At 39.6% G+C, this 26913-nt stretch overlaps 1 protein-coding gene and 1 non-coding gene across 2 annotated transcripts in view; one reads left to right on the top strand and one right to left on the bottom strand.

The window, feature by feature from the left end:
- LOC114878208 (disabled homolog 2-interacting protein) overlaps nucleotides 1-26913 on the top strand; it is a 214863-nt gene that overhangs the window by 4077 nt on the left and 183873 nt on the right. The gene's annotated exons all lie outside the window — the stretch shown is intronic.
- On the bottom strand, nucleotides 25864-26013 carry LOC114878224. Its single transcript, XR_003789713.1, has one exon. It is a non-coding gene; the product is annotated as a U12 minor spliceosomal RNA (small nuclear RNA).

Raw genomic sequence — 26913 nt, 5'->3', positions numbered from 1 at the left:
GTTTCAGAATTACAGAATTTTCGGCCATCGCCGTAGGTTTCCTCCGGTTTCGGGGTTCCAACGTTCCTAGCTTCTTATTCCAGTTTTCGGGGTTTCTGGCTATCGCCGTAGATCTCCCCATAGATTTACCCAAATTCCAAGGTCTTGTATTTTCTTTTAATTATTGTATATCCTACGTTTCATAATATTTCCATCACGTTTCCTTTCGCACCCACACGAACTCGAGCCCCCGCGAGGAGCATAGAAATAATTGAATTATTGCATGATTTATAACGATCCCGCACCAGCTACATACGTTCGCCCGATACGTTCGAAGTTCATGCACACTCTCGGCCGCGTTTCCGTCCGCATCGACGCAACGGCCGCCAGGTTTATCGCAGTTATTGCCGTTACTACTTCATTGTGTAATTGCATTTGTGTTCCTAGTAAACGATATCGCGGTGGATCCAGCTGTTAAGCGCGATCGTAAAGCATGAACCCGGGTTCATGGCGCTTCAACTTCTCCACAGATACCGGCTCTCTTCCCTTCGCTGCTACTGGCGAACAGAATTCACTAATTTTCAAATCCTTTTAACCCTTTCGCTGGTTGTGCCGAAAATTCAATCGCACATTCTCTATTGGACACACGTTCTAGTTCGAGAAGTGTCTCGTGTGAAAGGCAGGCACCGATGGCGTTAATGATATTCGCATAATTTGTCGCGAAAATATACGCATTCCTGATTCAAAAATATGTATAGACGACAAACTGGATATTGCTTCATATTGCGCGACCGATCGATCGCCCTTTTCGTTTACCGGTTTATATAGCGAACCAGAGTTTCACTGACATTTGCTGAAGTATCTTTACCATGGATATCTACGCGTTAAGCAGCTTTAACAAAAATTCCCTCCACGGCACAGCTGATTGTATTATTTCACAGGATAAGTAGTTATCGCGTGAATTATCACGTTACGTTGTTCATCGCCCGAATTGGAAGAGCGTATGCATCTTTCTTGTTCAACTACTTTGCCGAGCGTTTGATTAATTTTCATAAGCGACTCTCTCGTTAGAAATAATTGTTCACGGTTAAATTGATCGATCGCTTCCTAAGATCGTGTTTGTTTTACGCGAAGATGCTAAGTTATTTATAGAATTGATAACGCAGAAGGTGTAAAGTGTTATTTAAATGTTTCCTCGTGAATTGCAAGGAGCTAAGTATAATAATAATTCTAACAAGCCTCTGTCCGTGTACCTTACATCATTTTTATCCGTTTGCTGAAAATTGCGCAGTTTGTAAGAATATCAAAATTGTCTGCTTTTGCAACATTCGACAGGCGTTTGGTACTCGCGAATACACGCTTTGAATAATAAAATTTCTAACTTAGGAAACGTAGTCGAAACTGTAGCAGTGGAGTTGCGTAGAAATGTACGGTAGATTGACCGATCGAAAACAACTTTCTCGATCGAAGTAGCGAAACCGTTAAATACGCCAATTTAATTGACCGAATGCGATCTAATTGAACCGCATAGATAAGAATTTAACGAGCTCTCGGTTAGATAATTCAAAGTTGACACGGTCCTATCTGTTCACCGACACGTTTAATGCTCTTATTCGAAATCTGCTTACTTCGAACTCCATTAGAATAGCTAGAAGGATTTGAAACATTCGCTAGAAGAGTGATTTAAATTTTACAGAAAATCAGTTGCAAATCAAATAATTAATCATTTCCTTAAACACGAAGATGAACGACTCATCGTCTAACCCGAGGCAAATTTCTGCTTCTTTCATTACCGATAAACATTAAAATTAATGTGTTACTAGTCGGCGCGTGTTCGAAGGTACAGTTTGCATTGTAAACGTCTCGATGGGTCGTTTCGGTAACGCGAACACGATTCATTCTCGTAGATCAATAATCAATACCGATACGAGTTACGCGAATGGTAAAGAAACGTTTAAAGATGTAATTTCTAACCGTTCGATATTCAGCTCCAAAGATAGCGGAATGGTTTTCCGGTATGGTACGTGGGTGTACATCGATTGCGTTTACATTACGAGTCGAACGTCTCGGGGATTCGATAAACCATGTAACACGGAAGGTTTATCGCTCTTCCGAGGCTTAAAATACCTTCTTTTTTCCTCGTTGCTAATTCTAGTACAATAAACAATAGAAAATACGATAAGTCGAGTGTTATAATTTCAAATTAATTTTCTTTTCATTTCAAAGAAGCAATCTTATAATTGTTTTTCAGTTGTATTGAACTTAAAATTTCTTATAATTTCACGTGGATAATATGGTTAGTATTTGAAAGCTTTCCGATTTTATGTTTGCCCCGAGTGACAATGCACCGTTGTACGCAAACGAAGGGGAAAAGGAGATTTTGGACCGAACGATATCACAATGGTCCGTCTTCGGGAATTCCTGACGTTATCTCGCCGTCCTTCCTCCGTTATTTCATCAACGTGTGCTTCTGATGTATCTACAAAGGTAGAAACGGAAGTCACGTCGCGACAGGGTACAATGAACTCTGCTGGTACCAGCTTCTGATTACGCCTACAAAAGATTCTGAACGCTCTAACTGGACTTTACCTCTGTAAAATGACGCTGCACATTCGTTATTTGTTTTAATCGATCCGGAGAGTACGTTTAACCCATTCGATGCATTCGCTTTGATATCGTTTGAATTTTCCTTCAGTGCTTTTAAATTATTTTCAATTTATTTCCAAAAATTAAACTCGACAGTAAAAATTGAGCAAATTTTCGTGTCGAAAGGGTTAACTTCAACTCGACGCGCTATAATTCGAAAGTTAACGGTATAAAACGGGTCGATATGTTATCAGATAAAATCGTACAATCGATTCGAGGAGCGTGTTCCTCTCGAATTCAACTTTTCAACGATCTGGCTCGTCGAAGCGCAAGATTCATTTCACTTTCTCCTTCGACGCGGTGTTTTAGAGTCGAAACACGAAAATCAGCGACCAACGAGACTCTACCGATTGGAAAGTGTCCAACGTACAAAATAGGCTCGCGGAAATCCGAGTTTATTCTCTCTTGTCCGTGTAAAACCGTTCGTTTTCACAAGGTCGCGGATTAATTATTCGCCTCGCGAAATTAACGAGGCGACGCGACGGGTGGATGGAATCGAGCCAGTATTAAAGCATCTCGTCGACGACGTCTCGACGGAGATCTCTGCCAGACAGAGTAGAATTTCTTTTTATAAAATTTTCGCCGAATTCTTCTCCTTGATTCGGGACTTGCCTCGTTCGGATTCGCTCGATTCGCGTCCTTCGATTTTCTTAATCTCACGAATCTCGACAAGCAGCAGGGCCGTAAACCATTCGTAGGTAATATATACGTTACTATTCGGGGACCAATGGAAAGGCGAAAAGAATCGGCCGTTTGTTATCGTAAAACTTGGTACCGGCGTTTTGGCTCGTGTCAAGAAAAGGCGTGGGCGCGATCCGTGGAAAGGTGTCCCCCTGTTGGTATTTAAAAATAACTCTGTTATCGCGAAATTACGTAGGGTAACTTCGATCTCATCAGAAATTGTATTCGAAGAAAAGTTGATTTTCCAGCTCGATTAAACGTGGAACAAACGTTTGAAGAGATTCGTTAGCAAAGGTAAAGTTACCTTCGGATATTACTTCATAGTCAGTTATAATCGGTTATAACGATCGTGATGTATTAGTCTTTAGAACACTGCTATCTACGCAGACTTTACTCTCAAACAGAGAAGCGCGTAGGAATGCGCCGCAGGAATTTCAAGTTTTCGTTTAACTAAGGGAATACCGTGTATCCGTCGAGGTGTTCCCTTCGAAAATTTTGCGCCACCCTATTGACGTTGGCGTACAAATTCATCTTAATAAGAACAACATTCCGTCGGTGTTTCGAGAGGAGAGTTTGCGTTGCAGGAGAATCGCGGAGTTAGAAGTTCGAGGAAAATTAAGAGGAAAATTTTATTTGGTTAAAATGGAGAACGGTTTCAGATAGTCTGAAACTTTTTCGCGTAATTGCTCGACAAAGGGACCGTCCGTAGTTGTACGGTACGCGAGCGAAATACAGAAATAGGTGTTCCGTAAACAGAGGCATTTTTAATGCTGAAAATAAGCACGACGAGAAGGTGAATCGGATTTACTCGGGGGAAAGTGTTATCGTTGGTCGAATAAGCGAAACGGAACGGACGATTTAGTGGACGTTAATGTTGGACTTAATTAAGTCGAAGTTTTCAATTCGTTAACGATGCGATTTCTTGAGGGAAATTTGAATCTGGTAGCAATACGAAAGACAGAATCCAGTCACGACGAAGTGACTTATTAAAGTTTCCGTTAGCCACCTATCGCGTATCGTTCACGAGGAGGTACAGGGTTGCCCTCGGACCGAAACATTCGTCGTTGATTTATGAACGCACCTTATGCAAATCGCCGTTGCAGCAGGAAAATCCGGCCGCCGAACAATATTTGCCGGACTGCTTCTACTCGCGCGTAAATATTATCATTCACCTTATAACGCGTGCGCGAGAATTTCCTCGCCGCGAAAATGACGCGGAACGAGTTTAAACTTTGATCGTTTAATCCTTTAGTTGAATCGAAATCCGTGACAAATCGAATTTCTACTAGTTAGTCGAAATAAAATGAAAATTGGGCCTCTCTCCGTGGTCCGCCGTCCGCGAGTTAAGTACAGACTATCACGCTCGGTTCATCGTCACTTTCAAATGGGTCAAACGTTCCGAATGAACAGGCTGGCAAATAAATTGCCATTCAAAGGGTTAAGATCAAAGGAAGAAGTATAGAGAACCGAGCGAATAGACTATTCAAAGTATCAGGATCTCGTTAACCTCTGCGCTCATCGTCCTTCTACCTCTCGCACGATTTTCCTTTTCCTCGTCGTCTAACGACGAGCTACTCGTACATCTCGAGCTTGCTCCTTTCGTCTATCATAATACTCATCTGCCGGTTCTCGAGGGAACTGGTCAGATATTGCAGGCGGATAGGAGGAATCGTGATGAGAGGACGAGCGGTCGGGGAAAAATGTATGAAGCTCCCTCGGGGTAAACTGCTAGGCAACCAGATGCGATAATCGGTCACGTAGCTCGAATTTCACTGGTTGAAAAATTAAGAGGACAGTAAACGCGGCCGCGATCAAATCCACTTTCCTGCTTCTTAAAATAGCGGTCCAGTTTCAATAATTCTACGTCCGCTCGTTTATTTATCATAATTTTCTTCGGAGAAAATTCCGAGAAATTTTATCGTAAGGATATCGCGCTCAGGGTAGTCGTTTTCTTTTTTTATCAGCCTGCTATTTAAACCGAGGATTAAAGTTATTTAATCAATTTCCACGTGATCGCAATCGCTTAACGATCGATAATTTGTTGCACGTGGAGTGGAATCGCGGTATAGCGGCAATTATCGGCGTGTGTAGACAAAAAATGATTAAGCGAGACGAGGCGTATCGGCAGGATGAGCGGAGGAAGGATGGGACGGTTTAAAAAAGGGTCGAGGAAGATACCGCGCCGGTTCCATATATTTAATTGGTCACGTTCCGGGCATTCGCCGAGATCAGAAATTAGGTAAACGTTCAACACGCGGCACGGTCTCGCAATCGCGACATCTTCGGGCGTGTCGAAGCGTTTTTCGAGCAGATTCGAGAGGCGGAGAGGAGGACCGATCGTTTGTTCCATCGATGCTGGTGCACACGTACACCGTAATAGCGATAATTATCCGAGTTTATTAGCTAATGAACGCGGAGGATAGGCCTGGCTAATAGATACTTTGCATCCCGATAGAGGAGAAGGCGAGAGCAGGGAAGGCGGACGTTAAACTTAATTAACGAGCCGGGGAACACGCGTGTAGCAGATACGCGCGAGCCACCGCGACAAGAAATTAATTGAACGTTTCGTGTTCGAAATTGCTTGAAACTTATCCTCAACGTGCTTCACCTTTGGACGGAGCACCTGTATGTATGTTTAATAATCGAATGCAGGTGCATGGGTGGATGGTATAAAATTTCGTAGACAGACCCTTCGTTCGGCTTCCACCGGGGTAATTACAAATTTGACCATGTCACGGTGCACGATTCACCTCGTGTACCCCGTCACGAGTAACCTTTATGTCGAAATTAAATGTCAGGCGATCGATCTATAGCACAAAGGTTAATAAGAAACGAAACTCGTGCTGAAATAATTGCAGTATACACGTGGAGTGATTAGATTGTTGCATATTAAATGCATTTCGAAACATAGAAAGTCTAATATCGTTTGATGACATAAAAGTATCATCTTAAAGCTTATAGTGCCAGCTAAATTACTATATAAATGTTTCTTAATTAAACGTTTACCGTATCGAGTTAATTAAGCTCCGAAGGTTTCACAATTTTCCTGGTTACGGATATTAGAAACATGTTTCGTTAAGTGTTCTTTTTTTGCAAGAATTATATAACGCCGCGTTCTTATCGTTATTTTACCTATCTGATTAATTAGTTGTGCATTATCAATCGACGATAGCAACAAGTAAAAATAGGCAAGTGATAATAAACGAGCTATTGGATGCATTTACTTAAGTATACATGTTTCATGAAGTATGTAATTTTTGCTTGTTCTTGAATCTTTTTACGATTCGTATCTTCAAATATAACTGCTTAATGGTCGGTTGTAAAATTGCCGTTTCTCTTCTAGCGTACAGTGCAGTATAAACAGGCGATACATTGTTCCTTTTTTTTTTCTTTTTTTTTTAAATAATGTAAATTTAGTAGGAGGTGATCGCAGGTGACTCACTGTGAGTCCGTACAAAGTAACGTAATCGTGAGTCATGCTCAAGTGAAATTGGAGTGTGAGCTTGGGTACACGAGCATCTTGACACATTTGCATATCAATCTACCAGGCTACAAGGCAGACTTTACGCGCAATGAATACAATAGGATTATTTTTTATCATGCGACACACAACCGATGTTTCTTAAGGTCCAGAAAAAATGTCGAGACCTGGTTTGAAACTTTTACCCCGTTTCATGAGTCATGGTAAAAATATAATCAATGGTTTATTTCATTTGAATTTTCTCTATTCTTTACTTCACTTTAATTTTCTTTGTTCTTTGTTTCATTTCAATTTTCTCTATTTTCTATTTCATTTTAATTTTTTCCATTCTTTATTTTACTTGAATTTTCTCTATTTCCTATTTCATTTCAATTTTTTCTATTCTTTATTTTACTTCAATTTTCTCTATTTTCTATTTCATTTTGATTTTCGAAATTTCACCTATCGTTTAATTATTACCGATCAATTGAACCCGTATGTCCACCATTTATTACCTATATGGGTTTAATAATTTTCTTTTTTTTAAAACCTTTCATTTATCACCGGCTCGTTAGCGACTGTCCCATATGCAACGGGTAACAACCTGTAATCAATACACGCGCGTACCTGTCGATGCCAGTTCAGGTGTAAACTGGTTTTCTGATTTTCTCTATGCGAGAAAGATCGTGTCCCAGATCGTCCCATGTTCGTGTGTCAATTACTGTACGCTACATGATTCGTCGCATGTTAATTTAGCCACGTGCAAACACGCGTGTGTACACATGTTTCGAACATTATGAGACAGGTGAGCACCGACCGTTTGTATAGGCTGTTAGTAACGCACAGATGCTACGTGTCCGAGGCTCGACGAAAATTCAGTGAAATCAATTTAGCTTGGTCTAATTGTGTTCTTATGGCTATTTCGTTGCAGTAAGAAAAAAAAGAAGAAACGAGATTGAATTATTTAACGGGAAAAGGAGTAGGTATAATAAATAGTCCACGATGATTTCCACCGCTTTATTAGAATAAAAATACGGGTTTTATTTTTCGAAGGAATTTAAAATTTTGAAATTTCTCGTTGCATAATTTCCATAAAGGTATTGTGAATTCCGCTATCAACCATAATGTATGACGTATCTCAAAGTAAGGGGTTACTCGGAAGGGAATTGCAGTAAAGGAAGGCGGTGCTACACCGACAGGCTGTACTTACGACCCAATTATAATAGAGTCCCGTTACCGCGAATTATTTAATAATTTATTGCCGATAAATTATCGTGGCAGCGCGCCTTAATTGTTAAAATTGCGAAATCCGGCGTCGTTGATGATGCATGTACATACATGTATTATAAAACATTGTTTCCCTACGGATCGCTTAAATACACAGTCTATTCATTGCTAGCATTGTATTATATTTACGATCGTACAACCCAACTGATTTATTACTGAAGTATTTTAATTTATCGCACGTTTTCTTTGTTAGTTTAAACAGAAACTTCCAGGTCACCTGGTAATCCGATATACGACGAAAGTTGATCGATATTATTTTCTATTCTTCATTTACATTCACTTTATGCAGAGTGGTAATTGGAAACCAGAAACTGCCTCTCTGCTTACATGAAATTATTTTCATTTCATATCGTTGCCTCGTATCATTATACTGTAATTATAACAATAATTTGCCTACAGAACAGGAAGACCTTAAGAATATTTTAAATAAATTATTTCTGTATCTATCAAATTCAATTTGGGAGAATGGAAACTAGCTAATGAACATTAATTCAAATTTTTCCGCATAAACGTTTCAACACAAGTGGTAGGATCAATGACCTATATACTAGTACATATACAGGGTTTATTATTTTTCTCGGCAAAGTCCACGGTGAAGGGCGGAAACCAGGACATCCTTATTTTCTCCGCAAAAGCCTGATTTGATCGCGAGTGTACTGTGCATAGTTAGTAGAATTGAATATTTCAACGAGGAGCATCGGGCACATGATTGGTTGTTTGCTGGAAAATCCTGTACCCTTGCGAACCCAACGAGCATCCCAAAAGGAGCTATCTAATTTAGCTTCCTTTGATCTCCCATACTGCCTTTATTCGTTCATTAGTCCTGATAGTACCGCTATCGTCCTCTACTCGCCGCTAAAATAATTATACGTACCATTGCAAACTCGTACGTTAGATAAGCTCATCGTTGTGAATTGCCTTTAATAAGTTTCTTATCGTTGAATCGCAACCGTGTATTCGCGTACAATTTCACCGTAAATATTTATCAAAATGATTTACAAATTTTGTAAATTCTAAATCAAACGCGCATTCTCTTGATTCATCAAGCAACGTTCTCTAATTGTTTCGAGCAGCGTACGTACACTTTCCCCGGTGTTTTCCTTTAATCAGTTAAAAAAAAAAAGTCTCGTTTTAGATCGGGGGGGCTACTGTGCGCGCAATTGTTTAATCTTTCTTTGGACAGCCGGTGCGCCCTGCAAAAAAGCCATCAAACAAACGACGTTGGGTGTAATTGAAATCACGGTAGGGCCTGTACAGACCGGTGAAATGGCAATCGTTAATTGGCGAGCAAACCGGCAACGAATTTAATACACACACGCTGCTGTTATCTCGGTTTGTGTACACGTAATAATACGTCTGTATTTGCTGTCGATGTTAGCGGTATCGGTTGGAATTATCGAATTGACGCAGAACGAAATTTTTGGAGCCTGTGGCTTCAATTTATTCGTAGATGCGTTCAGAAAGATTCTGGCCTATTCGGAACGCTTAGGTGCTTCGTATAGACGCCTGTTAATTTTCTCGCTGGTAGCGTGTAATTAATTAATTAAGGTAATACACGAAGCATAGGTAAGTGATACAAGGTATCGTGATACCGACAGATGAGAGTCATGATATGATGATGTAGGCGCATCGGGTCATGCTGATCCCACACTGGCTGGAAGACTTTCATTGGTACGCGAAGGAAAAATAATACAAGTTCCGGCATAATACACCGCATAATAATTACGTATACACCGGTTGTTCGCCGGGTTTCCTAACAATATCATGGCTAGAAATTGCCCTCGCATCGTTGCCGCAGGTTTGTTAAGAATTCTACACACCGTAGGAGTTTGTCGACGTACTTACCTACCTTCCTCTGTCTGTCTTCAGTCGCCGTGTTTCCGTTGCCATTCTCTTGGCTCTTTCTTGCTGCCATTATCCTTGCTCCTTCGTTCGCTCCTCTTTGTCCACGCAACGTTGATTAGATTCATTTTTCATGCGAGCATCTCCTCGAATGTCCCCGAGATACGCTCCGTTGGTGATTCCCCTTGTTTTTCCCTTCCGTCACGTGGGTTCCGTTTCTTAACAGTACGTTGAATTACTTGTTCGTGAGTAAATAGAATTATTTCCCTCGTCCCTGATTCATTCGACTTTAACGATACGCTCGTTTCATCAATCTTTTTCTCCTCAACTTCTTACTCTTCCGTTTCCTGCAATTGCTTCTCTTCTTTTCGGTTCCTTTGTTATTTACGAGGAACGCGTTCTGTAATAATTACTCTATCATTCCGACACGAATCGAATAATTCTTTTTCAATTTTCCATCATTTTCCACGTATTGCCCCCGTACTTCTCGTTACATTCGAAGATATAAATCGGCGCGGCGCCGAAGTTGGTTAGCGTAATGCTCGGCTTTCGCCCACCTTCGCTTCCGTCGCGTCGACGATAAATCGCGATTGCTTCTATTCCCGCGGACAATTTATCGAACTGTTAATCTCGATGTAGACGTACCTGTGTTCTGCCATCGCACACGTGTATCTCTCGTTAGGCAGCTTCATGAACGCGTTATTATACTTCTACCTTTGAAGCCGTGATACGCTCTTGAATCGTAATAAATCTTTGAAACACCTCGGTATTCACCGTTTAAGGGTTACAGAATTTTCGCAACGTCCATTGATCGCCTTTCATGGCGCGCAGGTGATAATTTCAGGTATATTCTCACGATTCGTTTCTCGCGGCAACGCGAACAGGATCTTTCGCTCTCGAATTCGTTCCGCTGCCATCCGAATCGATGAATTTGTCAAAGGATTTTCGAGTAGTTTCAATCGCGCATCTGCCAGGTGATATCGTACGGATCTAATGACGAGATTGTCAACAGTGTTGTTTTCGGCGCAGGATTGTCCGAAATTTATCGCGTATGCACGGCACAGTCTGAATGCAACGCGTCCGGTGAGGTTTGTTCTGCGCGCACATAACGCGGAAAAATAAATTACCCGATCGACGCTTTGTTGCCGAGGAACAGCGTAAACGCGCGCGGTCGCCCACGTGTTTCTCTATTACCCGTCAAATATTTACGATCCATGCTTTCTCTCTGTCCCGGTCTGACGGTATATCTTCGGTAGGAAGTTCCTCTTCGGCAAACTCATCTGTTCTCGGCTCGAGTCGTAAAGAGATCCCCGCGATGCTTCGCGTCGACAGCGCATCATCTTATCGAATTATCTATCGTTCTTTTTCCTTGTTTTTCCAGCTTTCGCGTCGTAAATTATTTTCTCCGGCGAGTTCGAGTAGTTCGCCCCCCGGGTATCGTAAATTCACTTCCGTTCTTTGCGGTACGCCAAGTTTCTCCGGACCGCGTGACGATTTACTTACAGAAATAAATCGAATCGTGTAGATGTACCTGTATTACGAGGCGTTAATGTGATCGTTTCAACCAAAGTTTAAGCTTCAAATTGATGCACCGTAAGGATTATTCTGCGACACTTTTCTACGTTTGGAAATTTCCTATTTGGCATGCAATTTGTTCGCCAAATTTAATCAGCTAATTAAGACACTTTTCTTATTAATGCCCCTTGTCTGATACAAAATTTAAGGAGACGAGCCTAAGAAATCAGTTTTCTCCTTCGTGTTTGCACCCTCGAAACATGTAAATCAAGTTATATACTCAATAAATTACTTGGAGTTGATGAATTTCTTTGATTTTCTAATAACTTGTAATAACAGTATCTATGGCAGGTACACTTCTAGATGGGATATTAAGTTCTTAACCGATATAACTTTTCAATTCATCAAAGTAGAACTCGTGGGAAATGCATAGATACATCTTTAGAGTAATTAAGATTTCTAACGATAGTAATAGTCGAGAGATGCAGGTTGTTGGAGATAATTAGAGGAATGCATACTCCACTAACACGATTTCGTTACTAATTAACTATCTATCGTTTAGATATTAACCCTTGAGCACCGGAGTCGGGGTTAATTGAGACTTCAATTAAAATTGGGGCTCTCTCCATGGTCTGTTATCCGAGGGTTAAAGCAAACAACGGAAAAGTTGAAATATTTGTACGTTTTCTTCGAAATTCCATTTGAAAGCATTGTACTTAAGATCACGGTAAATTATCAAATAGTTTACTTAGAAAAATGTTAGCACCGTTCGCGAGAAAACGGAGATAGATACGAAGATTGTGGAATGCTTTTGCTTCGACGTTTGCTCGATCAAGTTTAATCGATAGAGTAGCGATACAAGGGAACGAGGAGTGATTTGCCATCGAATATAACCCTCGACAACAGTAATTTCAGTGATCGCCGATGCTCGAGTAATCGTAATCTGGATTCACCTTAGGGGTCGGACCGTCTGGATCGTTTAGTGGTGCATTGACCTAATCGTCTGTAAGACTCGGTATTATCGTGGTTGGATCTTCGATAATTGCCGCGCAAGCAATTAACGAAGCAACCTGTCCCGCGTTTTCATTTATCTCGTTGAAACGAACAAAGATGTACTCGACGGTTTATTAAAATATTATGTCGTTTGTGTTATCAAAGACGTCGCGTCGCGGCGATGCGCTTTTCTCCGTTCTTCCTAGCGAATTCAACAAGAATGGGCTATTGTGTGCAAATCGGGTGTTTTTAATCTCTTTGTCGCTTGTACGGCTAAGAAAACCGGCTGAAGTTGTATTAAATAAGACAGAGATAAGATCTCTGTCCGATGAAACGCAAAACAATGCTGGAATAAACGGCAATTAATTAGCCGCACCGATATAGTACTCGATGTCTTCCGACGATTTTAATTACGCGACGAGATTTGCACGTTTTTTATCGTCCACTGATTTGCTTTCAATATCATTGTCAGCTGATTTCTCACGATCGTCTAAAGTTGTATCGCGATCGTAGTACGTACTTAGACGCTGTGAAATACAAACTCCATTTCGCGTTTCCGTGATTCTTGCAATTCTCATTAAGAACTTTCTTACCGCGAGAAATTTCTGATTTAAAGTAAACAGATCGGAAACAGGTCCGAAAATTGGAATTTCAATTATCTATATTATTTATATTTGTTCTGAAAAAAAGTAATTTGAGGGACAGCTATCGTCCTGATGCATTTTTCCATTAAGTTCCCATCAGAGCTATCGAAGTTTCCTCAAGCTTTTTATTGGACATCTTGGACAACGAAAGCGACGATCCGTACGAAAGAAATTTCATCTATTCGTCCTTCTTCCCAAACACGTTGCAATTTCATCTGGAAAGCGAGTGGATCGTGGTCGAAGTGAAAAGGGCAAATTGGAAGTTGAACCTTCTTAACTGGAGAACGGTATGAATCGAGGCTAAGAATAAGTGCATCCGCTCATTTCCGTTCGGATGCGTCTATATTTATTTTCGGATCTAGAGTTGCACCACTTATTTCTGAAATTAGACTCCCTTCTTTCTTTGAATCCCCTGTCAGGAGTATCGAGCGTTTTCTATTTGAAGATTCACCGGCAGAATGTAGGACAAGCTACAAATGTTTTTCTACCACTTGAATCTTACATTTCCCTATGATTCGATAAACAATCCGAATGAACGATTTACTATTTCTGTCCTAATTAGAAGACTGAGAAATACTTAATGATAAATGATTATTAGATTTGCAATTAAGTTCATAAAATTACTAATCTGAGAAGGTTTGATCACTGTTTAAAAAATATTGAAAATATCTTGTTTTTGTTACGATTCATACGAAAATAATTATTTTACTGGTACGGAAAGTATACGATAATTTCTCGTTAAACTAAAATCTTTGAAGAGTGGAAGAGGTGGAGACGACGATTATCTTGTTTTCACCGGGGCGCGGCGTCGCCACTTCGGTGGTAATCTTGCAATTACTGTCATCGGGAATCGGCCACGAAACCGAGCAATTAGGCTTGCCAATCGAAAACGAGAAGATAGAGAGGGGAAAGCTACACTGTTCGTGCAGGCATGCGAACGAAAGAATCGTGCACGCGTGCCCCTGACGATTGGATAAGTGCATTCCTCTACGGTGTCCCTGTGAATAACGACCGAAGCACTTTCACATTATCGTACGAACGCGCCTCGATGTCCTTTAAACGCATTTACACAATTGCAACAGAAAATTCCACCACACAGAGGCACATTAACCGAACGTTATTGTGTTAAGAAGATTGTATCGCGTTATTATAAAAATGCTTCAAAATCTCTCAATTTTTTAATTTTTTTTTAGAGAAAGAAACATTTATTTATCTTTTGTGCAAAAACGTTTCACCGCGAATGAACGTTGTCTTCTCATTCTTTCGTGAATGAATGGAAATTACCAAGAGGATAGGAGTGAATAGAAATTTCCAGTGAAAGGACTTATAGTTTGCTTGGTCAAATAAGAACAAATCGCTGGATCACAGAGTGAATGCGATTAAATTCTAGGTCGGTGAATTGTATCTGGTGCAATTTCAATAGATCGCTACGTAAGCGCGGTGACCTAAGGCTTGTCACAAGTTTCAATTTTCTTTCACCGTATGACTGTTTCCTTTATTGCGTCTCACGGTGTCTTAAGAAATAGAGAATGGACGAAGTACATAGAGAAAGGTACTAAATGTGGCAGGAATTGATAGAAAGAAACAACGGGATCAGAAGATAATTGCGTGGAACACGGCAAGAATTCATATTTTTAATTTGGAAATCTGACCAAGGGTTAATAACACCTCTTCTTAATATTAAAACAAACCTCCTTTCCGGTAGAGTATAAAAATTCCATCGCAATAAATTGACGCTAAAATATGCTGACCATGATAAACGGATCGGGAACACCCTTTCGTATTTCAATGTTTCTATCACGCCCTAATCGCGGTGTGCGAATAGAAGAGAGACGCCTGACTGTAGCAGTGAAATAACAAGCCCTGTACCGTCAGCCAGTCAGAAAGGGGGATGATGCACCCCCCATGGTCAGCACACGACTACTACGTTTCACGGTGGAACGGTATCCCCCCCGTCCCCATAGAAGTGCAGGAAAATTCGCACGATTTCCACGTGTCGAACGATAAACGAGTGGTCCTCGACGCGTGGTCGAATTAGCTGCGTTACAACGGACTGCAGTTTGTCCTACGGATATTTGTGCGTGCTTTATCGAGCATCCTTTTTCCAACCGGTCCCGACAATAACGAACACGATGGATGTTAAATGGCCTTGCAATGTTGCGCAACGACAACGATGTTTTCGACGCTCCGACAATTTTCCACGCACACCGTTCGCTTACTTTTCGCTCGCTAAATTGACCAAAAACCGAGGAAGTTTCATTTTTTTTCCTCGTTAATACCATCAGCATGGATTTTATATGTAGAGTGCTCCATCAATTTTAATTTTAATTTTAAGTACGCAAAGCTATTAGAACTGAAAAGATTTAATGTTTCGTTATTTTTCTGAGTGTTCCATCGAAGATATGTAATTTGAAAATTTGGACACCCTTAATTTTAAGTACGCAAAGCTATTAGAACTGAGAATTGATTTGGATTGAAATAATAGTAAAATACCAACTCTTTAAATCCAACAAAAGGGTGACTTCCCAACAAAAAATCATTAAGACACGAAGAACAGTTACAAAGGGACCGATGTCCCAACAGAATACATTCCCTTTGCGATGCAAAGTCTTGACATACAAGGCAACCATCATAAGGAGGAGAAATTTGGTACTTTAATAATCACCGTCAAAGATCTTCTTTGTCACCGATTCGTTCATAGAAACTGAGAAATTCTCTTCCCCCGATAGTCACCTTCCCTCCATTTGGGTGATTAACATTCTCATGTAACGAAGTGTGCGAAAGGATCGCCTCCAAAACAGTCGGTGGCGATGTTCGCATAATTAAATGAACTTACGAACGGTGCTGTTAGGTAGAAATCATTTCAGCACCTTTCAGTCTGAACGGGAATCGATACGAGCCTCTTCTGTCGAGATTCAACGATTTCAACGTGGAAATTATTTCCGTAGTACGGGCGAAACTTCCGTGCTGCAGCTGCGGTTGTTCCATCTATAGAAAATTAGGTTCATTCGTATGGAAACTAAACACTCGGCTCTTGTACGAGCTCCGCAAACTATCGGATAGGATCGACTGTTTAAAGTGTATCACACCTTATTTCAACGATAAAATCAAACATTGTTACAGAGTAGAAAGATATTTTATGCGAAAGCGTTCATTTAATATGAACATTTCATTAAAATTGTGAATCTCTCCATGGTCCGCCGTTCGAAAGTTAACGCTTCGAATCCACTTTACGTGAAAGCCTTGCAAACTTTATAGGAAATTACTAATTATTCAGTTACTTCGAAATTACCGCAATTAGTGACAGATAAAGTAGATAAAAATTCAGTTCACTTGGTATCGATCTGCTCGTTGCAAATGGCTATCGTTAGACAAACTTTCCATCGCAAACAGTGTTTACCTGTCGCGGCAACTACACCCATGTTTTACGAACTTTCTCCGTTACTCGTTGTCCAAGAAAGTCATGGATATATTTCTTCGTTTATCTAGCAGCGAAACAATGGACGTATTAATCGGGCACGAGTTCGAACCAAGTGTCGATCCGGCTTACGGTACCAACTGCAAGCTCGTCGAACGTCGGGTCGGGTCAATAGATAGGTGCAACTGCAGACAGTGAGTACCGGAAACGTGGTCGCCATGCATGACAAGCATCGCAGATAAGGGACACGCATCGACGACCGCGTTCGTGCGTGAGTTTTCAAACCGTTAAAAGCGGTCCCATGCTGTTCGAATGGAGCCGTATGGAGAAAAAAAAGGGGGAAAGCTAAATTCGCGATCCCTTTGGCGTGTGAAAATCATCGCGGTCAACCGGATTTCAACGTGGAAACTCTTCAAGCTGATGATTATGAACTTGATGGACAGCCGGTTCTTTCAACGATGAAAATTGACAGCGCAACGAATTGCAAAATTGATGAAAGAAACTCTGCTTTCAGACAATGGAAAGGGGGGAAAAAAGATGATGTATTGGATTGTTGCCTATTAAATGGCGAAAGATAGAAAGTCTGACACAGTTCGAGGACATAAAAGTTTCATGAAAATTATCGTATAAGCATTTTATAAATATTGTTAATCTGAATCGGCTATTTCTTCGTTGGAATAATTTTGATGGAGCAATGATAACGCTCTAGATTCTAGATTCATGGTTCATGCACCACGGGTTGCATCTGTGTTTTTATTAATTTTCGAGTTAATGAAATTTAATATTATATATACCAAAGCGTGTTCGAGCTGTTAATAATTCTTTTAATAATTCTCTGTCAGGTATAAAAACGGGACTTTAAATTGCAAGTCATAAATTTCACGAAACGCGTGGTCGTCAGTGTTAAGAACCGGAAGTCCCATGCAATTTCATATGGGAAACATTAAATAAACTAACTGTGAGAATAGTTGTTAGCAATTTCCTGTACTTTCTGACTCTTTCGTATCAACGCGATCTTTAATTGTTTTAACTATATAATTTATTTATTTTTTCACAATAACGTAATCAAACCCTTCATCAGTTTCGTTTTATAAAAAAGTCAGCTCAATAATGCGATTCGTGGACCTTTAAATTTGTGCAAAAATGCAACAACGCAATATCGGGTGGCAAAGAGGAGGCAACGGGATGAAAAGGAAGAGAGATAGACGTGTTTCAACAAAAATTTAGCTAGACTGACGTACACGTACGTGCACGCACCTGGTACACATTTTCCACAGCCGGATGGAAACAATGATGGTATCTCTTTGACGTATGCACCCTTTTCCCGTGAATTTCTCAAATGAAATTCCATCCTGGCGAACATCGTCCCAACCAGAGAAATATTCGGAAAAAAGATGTCAGAGTTTAAGCTTACGAGGTCAGGTTAAAACTTGTGCCCCGACTCTACCCTGGTTTTATTTAAAAATTTATTCGGACACCAGTCTTGCTCGAAAAAGTTGTGGAACATTCTGCTTCGTGGAACTTTTATTCGACTTATTTAGGCTAATTTCTCTAGCTATCAAGAGCTTTCACCTCGCTGGTTTTAGAAACTATGCGTTTCATTTTTGTCATAGTAGTAGTAAATTCAGATTTAAAAATGTAATTTTCTAGAAAGCAACGCGGATTTTTTTTTTTTTTTTTTTTGGATTCTTGCATCGAGAAATACCTTTCGAAGGGTATTACTGTCCTACGTCAGATCTGTTCGATCGATTCCTCGGAATTTCAAGCTGCTATTTAAATTCCGCGCGACCAATGGCGCAGCGAGACCAGGCGATTCCAAAAGTGGCTCTCTTGGAGCAAAAGGGAGGAAGGGAGGATCGGCTGCTCCTCGCATCCGTTCAGAGAAGCATTTAATTGCGAATTGCCGTCTAGGCCCTTAATGGACCGTCCACACCGTGAACAATGCTGGTGAACGAAGAAAGAAAGACGAGAGAACGACGAGAGGGAGGAAACAATCGTGTTGAGTAGAAAGACAGAAAGATCAGAGCCAGTGTGTGTTTTAAGGACGAGACGGAAGGGGATCGAGAACTACTATGTGAATCGACCGGTTACCCGCACCGAGTAAGAAACAATTGAGCATGAGTGCGACGAGTAACGAGCGAGAAATTGAACGTACAATATACGTCCTATTAATTGTCGTCGAGCCGCGGATCAGTCTCGAGATGCAATTTTTCGTCGAATCTAAATGGAGAAATTTCATTTCTCCAGTAATATCTGAGACGATAGAGAAAGTACATTATTTCAGTGCTGCTTCCTCCTGTCGTTCCAAGATTCCAAGGGTTCTGAAGTTCTAAAATTTAAAAATTCCAAAATTCTAAATTGCTAAGGTTCTAAAATTTTAAAATTCCAAAATTCTAAATTGCTAAGGTTGTAAAATTTTAAACTTCCAAAATTCTAGGTTGCTAAGGTTCTAAAATTTTCAAATTCCAAAATTCTAAGTTGTTAAGGCTGTAAAATTTTCAAATTCCAAAATTCTAGATTGCTAAGGCTTTAAAATGTTCAAATTTCAAAATTCTAAGTTGATAAGGTTATAAAATTTTCAAATTCTAAAATTTGAAGTTATTAAAATTGTAAAATTTTCAAATTTCAAAGTTCTGAAATTCTAATATTCGAAAATTCCAACACTTGACACTGTTAATGAAGAAGTCAAGCTAACTGAGAAGTCATTAATGTAACGTAATGAAATAATTAAAAAGTAATCGGAATGTAGAATTTTTTGGTGAAAAATCTAGAAAGATTCTGAGAAATGGAACGTCCATGAATAATCAAACAGGCTGTTCAATTGGAAATTTATTCTTGTTCGATGCTTATCGGATTGGCGATCGATTAAACGTCACCGTGTACAGCAGTGATAAATACACAGTCGACCAAACGACAATTCGATTAAATGTTTAATGTTGTCGCGAACCATCTGCTACATTACCGCAATTATCGCATGAATTCGCGAATACTTCATCCCATTCATCCCGATAAGAGGATTTGCAATGCGATACCTGAAATTTCCCACTTTCTGCCAATTACCATTCCCAATCGCGCAGAAACGTTATGAATGATTTTTCCGATGAATACGAAATTAATCGACACGATATTCCATTATACCTTTAGCTTTTCATTTTACGAAACAGATTGAAAAGGGTACAATTTGTAATATTTAAATCTCCCTGCTTTCATATGCCTCATCTATTTATAGTCCTAAATAATCTTCAAAATAAATGGTTAAAATTCGACCAATTAAACCCTTCCAACAAATTACTCCCAATCGCAGTAAGCAACCCTAAGGATGGTCATTTATAACTGAAGAATGCTCAAGTTTTCGACTTGAGCTAGTCACTCGGAAGTAACTTTACGAACCATTAATTTTGGATAGGGGAAGTTCAAACACAGGTATTAAAACTACAAAGGAACGGATTCCAAAAGGGAGGCGTTTAAAGAACCAATTGCTAAGGGGTTGCCATCGTGGGGGTCTTGAAATGATAAATAACTCTAAGGGTGGTTTTCTCGAAAAATATAAAACATTTCTGTCTATACCATAATTTAAAATTGAAACAAATGAAAAAAGAAAATGAAACGATTCAAGAGCCCCGGTCTAGATGCCGATTTCTATATTGCAACTTATAAGAATTGCCATTACGATCGGAATTCTGATAAACCCAAATAGAATGCATCAGTTTGCAAACAGAAAAGAAAATAGGAGACATCGATCATGGCACGATTTCGCATCTCCTTTCAGACGCACTGGAAATCCATTCCATCATCCATCAGTGAGAAACTTGAAAGCACCATCGATTCTCCCCCGCGGTAATTCACGATTTATCATGCAGACTGGAATTTCTAGAACATGTTACTTACGTATATCGTAAATGCACGCGGCGATCGACAACGAGTAATCGACGAAGCGAGCTTAATAAACGTTCGCGTACACGCGACGCCGGGGTATCGTCAAGTTTCCAGGAGAAAGAGACGCGGCGAAGAGGAAAGGGGTTGCTTTATCAACGACATAATTATGCCGTAACTCCCTACGGTGAAGGAGAGAGGGCCGGATTGGATAGACTTTGCCAAGATATTCCAAGTTTCATTAGCTCCTAATCAAGCTTTCTCGCCAGCGTGCTGCTTCTACGCTTCGCCTCGTTGCAGCACCGCGTGCTGCTTCCAACCGGAACCATGAATTTTCCATTTCGGTGATAACGAAGATAATGAAAGGTATCGCCGGGCAAACGGGATACTTGCACCGGGCATTGTGCTTCTTAGAAGACTTCCGCGTTTAGCCAAGTGCAAGTAATAATACTGGAATACGATATTAGCATCGTGATAATATCAAGTCCTAATTATCACGAAAAGCTTTAAATTTTTTGTATAAGCTCGTTAGCTGACCCATCTCATTCCTCAATTGTCTCACTGTTGTATTTTGATTTCTGATCACACTCTCAAATCGTTTCTTCTGTGGCTGGTAAAATGATATCGAAGGGAGAATCGTATACCCCTATTGATCGAAAGAAAGCAGATGGGTCCAGCGGAAGAAAGAATCGTATATTTCGAAAGAAAACTCGGAAATTTCTTTCCTGCGGTTGTACGAAGTTTACGAGGAACAGAGAAAACCCGATAAAGAACCGAATCGCTATTTCCTTATCGCTTTCGCACACCGGCTAGACCTTCATTTCCGACGCTGAAATTCGTTGCCATAATTCGTAGACTTGGAGATTCTGAAATGGATAAGTGAAAATTTCAGAGAAGTTTGCACCGTTTCGAGGATCTATCGTATTTTTCGAAGGAATTGATTATTCGAATCAATTGAGAATCTCAGTTGTATAAACTGAATTATTAAAACCGTGCTTTCTATAAATAATTTGTAACGAATTTTGAAAGGGTATAGGCGATTTTAGCATGGCGTTCGGAGGGTTCAGAAAAATTGGTATGTTCAGATAACAGAGTATCCGCTAACAAACTATTCATATAGCAAAAGTTCCATTGCTGTCGATATTGGCAAAACTTTTAATTCTCGTCGACGTTGATAGAGTATAGCGATATATCAACTTCCAATCCTGATACGTTATGATTTTCTCGCTAATTTTGATTAACCAAACAAGGAACGAAACTATTTTCATACATTTATTAAGACAAATTTCAATGTTGCTTTTGTAACTCATTTTTCCATCTGATCTTGTATAATAGATGAAATCTGCAGAGATTCATTATTTGTAGATCTAAAGAATTATTTTCGTTTGTTCGTTAACGCTAATTTCTATTGGAATTAATCATAAAATCAAAAGCGGAAAGATTAGCACTAGCACGCGAAAACTTGCAAAAGATCTATTATAGATCTTTAGAAACTGTCGTCGCTTTCTCTTTCACCCCAGCTTTTTCAAGCTCCTTTCCTTTCCCTATTGCTTTCAACTCGAACAAGAGGGAAGCAATTTCTGAAAAGAACGGCCAATCCCTGAAGAACGATCGGCTTAGACAAACGTTTTCCAAGCAAAAGCTACGAGAGTTGGAAATTAAATCCGGAGGATAAAGTAGAATTAACTTTGGACATGGTCAAGTCAGCGAACTTGGTGTAACGGGGAAGAAATTGATCGGTAGTTAAAAACAATCGATTACGTCTAGTTCAGTGGAATGTTAATTAAGAAATATCTACTCCATTTATTGCCGACAAAAATTTGATAATTCTCTAACTTCGATAATTTGTTTAGGTATCCATAATAATTTGTCGAGACAAATTGAATTGTTCACGCTGAAATAATTTCTTGTAGGTTGATATATTTTTAACAGATAAAATTGAAAGAGACAGATGATTCTTCGAGTTAGCGAGTTTTGTTCCATTTAAAAGAGCATTTTCGCGAGGCTTTAATCTCGTCACAATTCCATTTCGTTCCTCAAATTACTCCCCCCCCCCCAATTGATCGAGCATCGAAAGACGAAGGAATCAGCGAGAAACGTTTCTTCTAGATATTACGAAAGTTTCCCAATTTGCTAGCAATTCCGCGGTTCATCGGCTTTTTAAATTACTTTCTCACCAGCTGTTATCGCGTGACAATCGGAGGATAATAATCGTATCCGGTATCGACGATGAATTTCCATTTCATCCAGCGTGAACAAAACGTTTACGAAACGCGGGACAATGTAACCCGTTCGTTCTTCGGAACTCGTGATTGATATTGAAGAAATAAATTGTTGATTATGTAGAACAAGTACTTGGAATTGGTGCACGGTTTCACGGAGTACTTGGAAATACGTTTGAGCAGAGCATTTTCGTAATAAAAACTGCAAGAGTTTGCGGTCGAGTGTTCGACGGAACCTAAATATCCAACCGAGTGAAATGAAAATTGCTCTTTAACTCTTTGCGTCACGGTTATTCGACGCTTGTTAATCTTACGATTACTGTCATTATTTTTTAAAATTAAAAATGGACTAGCTTTATTATATCACTGTTACAAATTTTAACATTCTTAAGATATCACATTAGCCATGTATTATTTTCCAAATTTCTCTTTATTATACCATAAAGTAGATATTTTTAATAAATTATTAGATTACATAGAAAATACATAATAGAAAAGAACGCGATCCATGCCGTTTGAATTGAATACCGTTCCATCCCCTTTCATTGTCCATCGACAATGGGATCTTGGCGTTGGAAGAATTATTATTTGCCATGGTTATGCCGTATCATCCGTCTAAACCGAGCTTCATTTTCTCCAGCTTCCGCAAAAAACGTCCAGTCAGCTTTTCCTTCTCTCTTGATTCCATTGTGCATACGTAACAGGGAAAGGTCCGATCCCGTCCAATCAGTGATGCCGAAATACCCTTCTAAGCTTGCACTCTGCACCCCGTACGAAGTCCCATATGAATATACATGCATAATGTATGCGAAAGAGTATGCACATGGGGCCGTGGATCCGACTGGAGAGGCACGTTGCTTTTGGAAAGATCGCACTCGTGGTTGCTGCAGTTGCATTTTCAAAACCCCCTGGGTAAAATCATTTCCACGGATTTGCGTTCTAGCACGGTGTGTTCATGAACTATTCTGATAACGCTATCTGATGCTTCCTGTAATGTGCTTTCTCGAAAGTAACAATAGGACCAAGTCAACTTTTCATTTTCTACAATATCATGGAGAATATTGTTCAAATGTTTGTTGAAGGTATAAGGTTGAAATATTTGCAATTATTTTCCTATATTACTTTTACTTTTTAATTAACGAGAACGCTTATCGTTAGTCAAGAACTGAATTGCAAGGAACTAAATATTTTACAATATGTACCGTTAAATTTCAGTAAATTTCTGTTAGCAAATGAAGTATTCAAATTTTTACTAAAAATTAAATTACGATCACATAAAATTTACGATTATCATAGTAATTAAATCCCACCACCCTGTTCGAACCCGTTCATGATACGAGCTGGATCAGCAATTTTTTATTAGCTTGAAGGGTGTTCCGTTCAGAATCGAACTCTGCACGGTACTCGTTGATCAAACCCATTATCTATCCGACACGGGCTTCTCCGCTGTTCGATGGCCCTTAGAGCCCCAACAGGAGCGAAGTCACCCCTAGAATTTCGGGGGATGATAGCGGATGATCGCGAACTGCGTCTACATTGTGTGCAACGATAACGTTCGCTAGATCCACCATAAAGAGCGAGATTGCACGCATGAAATTATTGATCATGCAGATAGGGTCGCGTAAATCATGACTACTGCTTATCAAGAAATTTCTGCGTTGCACGTTCTTCGTTTGACAAAATGGAGGCCGATAAACCAGTGGATTCGTGCTAAATACAAATGAGAAAGGCGGATAAAACGCGCTTCCACGTACGGCATTGCGCGTAACGTTTTGTTAGGATCGATCCAAAGTTCTTCTGTTAGTTGGTAATCAGTTCAGATTCGAATTGTTCAATTTTGTTTTCTATCAAAGATCGAGAGCGTGACGCTGGAACTAATGACTCTTATCTTTTATGAGAAGATGGTTAAAACAATGAGCCGCTGCGAGGCTGAATATGGAACGCTTGTTCGTTGAAAAATTGAATGAAACTTGAAAATTGGAATACCTTTGTCGAGTGGCAGACGCGTGTTATTATTGTCACCAGTGTGCCTTTTGCCATTCTCTACTTCATTTTCGCAACAGCAAATTTCTTAATTAAGATTTTTAGAATCGCCATTGTCTCTAGAGAAGGCTGATTCGATCGCGAGTGTACCCTGTATTACCCTCTCACATTGTCTTTACGTAAGACGTAAATAGCTAAGTGAACCAGACGCAGCAGGTACATTCATAAAGAATGCAAGAAATGTATGGCCACGATGTATTAAACAGCGAAGCGAGGGCCGTAGACTGAGAAAAGGTTCACCGAGTGTCTGGCCTCTTCAGGGATATTTCCCTGACAAACGCACACGCTCGTAATGGAGCTTGCGAGTCGCGTTACAAAGCTTTCCAGCTACCATCGTCGTTGGTTGTAAACCTAGGGGTGACACGAGATAAAAGTATGGCCAACCCTTGTGTAATTATGTAGCGGGAATATGCATGCCTGTTCACCCTATGCATTAGTCGAAGAATTTCCTACGAAAGTCATCGATTTCGATCCCTCTTCCAAGGTCTTCGACCTCGGAACACCGAGGAATTAAAACATTTTCTGACAGCTGTTTTTACTTTCTGGGAGGGGGACTTAATTTTTCCTTCGATTCATTGATAACTCTCCTGATAAGATTTGCACCGGTTTATCAATTATTTGCACGAACAGATGTTACAGTTTCGATGAATGAAAAAAATCACACGTTTGTTTATCGACGATGGCGTGTAACGCATTCTGCATGAACAGTTGTTGTACCACCCAGAAGGATGTTTTTTATTTAGATTAGCCGAGGCGTGCACTGTGTTGCGAATAGCGTGAGTCATGTACACGATGAGATAATACGGAATCCCGAGCACGAAAATTATTATGCACGGTATTACGAAACAGCAGCGCGATCATGAGATAAATAGAACGAAAGTAGAGTATTCGTGGTGGTTATTAAGTGAAATTAGAAATCTTTTAGATTGGATAACGTCACACACCTCTGAACGTACTCGTAATTATTAGACTGCGGATATTTATGCAATTATAATATATATTAATAAACGCGACAGTGTGTGATTGATCGTTTGTTTCATGAGAAACTAAATAGATATGTGAGAAGCTGCTATCTAAGCAGCTTCCATTTCTTTTTACCTATTTTTTTCTATAAGAATTGCAATTAGCATAAATATTTGCAGTTCTTTGCTTATATGACATTACGAGAAAATGTGTTATTAATGTAAGTTAAAAGGGAGTTTTGAGGACTGTTAACATTAATTACTTAATTTCTGCATTTTTATTTGAAATTTGGATTACGAGGTAGATCGCTTCACCCGGCTACGCGAAAAAGTAGTTCGCGCTGCCATGGGACGACCTTTGCCCCTTCAAAAATATGGTCGCTTATTAATTAGCATCGCTAAGCGTTACCAAAGCTCTATATTTTCCTTACTCATTAGTTTAAGGCACGATTACTTCTCGCCTTTTCCAGCCATATCAAGCTGTACGGTTGCTTTTTGCTTGCGAGAGAGAGGTTCAGATAATTCGCCATCTGTTAGATACGGTGAGGTACTAGAATTCTGCTGGCGGGTAAATGAAACTGTTGCATATTATAAAAACATTATCAATTAAAATATCAATACGATATTAAGCTTCACCTGAATAGTTTATTTATATAAAAATTAAACGAACAGTTGCAATCTGTTTAAATATACACTGCTGCTTGAAAGTCATAAGACACCCACTTTGATATTCTGTAATTTTACAATTATTTACGAATATTAGACAAATTTTTACTGCGTTAAATATATAAAAAAGAATTCAATAAAGCCATCGATAACGAAGTGTATATTTAATGTGATATATACCTTTTTTTTACAAAATCGTTGAATTTTCACTTTGGATGGCGAATTTGTTTAATGAAAAGGGGCCAGGGTCTTCTGTCAGAAAGACATCTTTAAAGATGGAAGGGCATCTGCAAAGATGACGAAGCTGCTAAGCGAACTTTAATGGTTTCATTATACCGTAATGAACGTCCCATAATTATATTAGGTTCATTATGCGCGGTGCTTATTAAAATTGCACGGCTGGCCTGGTATTTTTTACACGAACCTCTCTCTACTGTGATTTTTTACACATTTTTACCCGTGTCAATCCTTCGCTAATGAATTTCATTTTAAACGTTCATCCAATTGCCGTGAAACATATTAAATATACAAGATAGGCGTGCACTGATAATTAAAATTGCAAAATGAAGTAACACGGTCAATTTTATTTATCTACTACAAATTTTAACACACAAAATATTAATTTTTATTAATATAAAACCGACGTGAGATAAAAATGACTAGACCCACCCTTATCTACTTA

The sequence above is a fragment of the Osmia bicornis genome, chromosome 12 (assembly GCF_907164935.1).
Source record: "Osmia bicornis bicornis chromosome 12, iOsmBic2.1, whole genome shotgun sequence".
NCBI lineage: Eukaryota > Metazoa > Arthropoda > Insecta > Hymenoptera > Megachilidae > Osmia > Osmia bicornis.
Note: the sequence above shows the minus strand (reverse complement) of the source record. Positions and strands in the feature narration are given on the sequence as shown.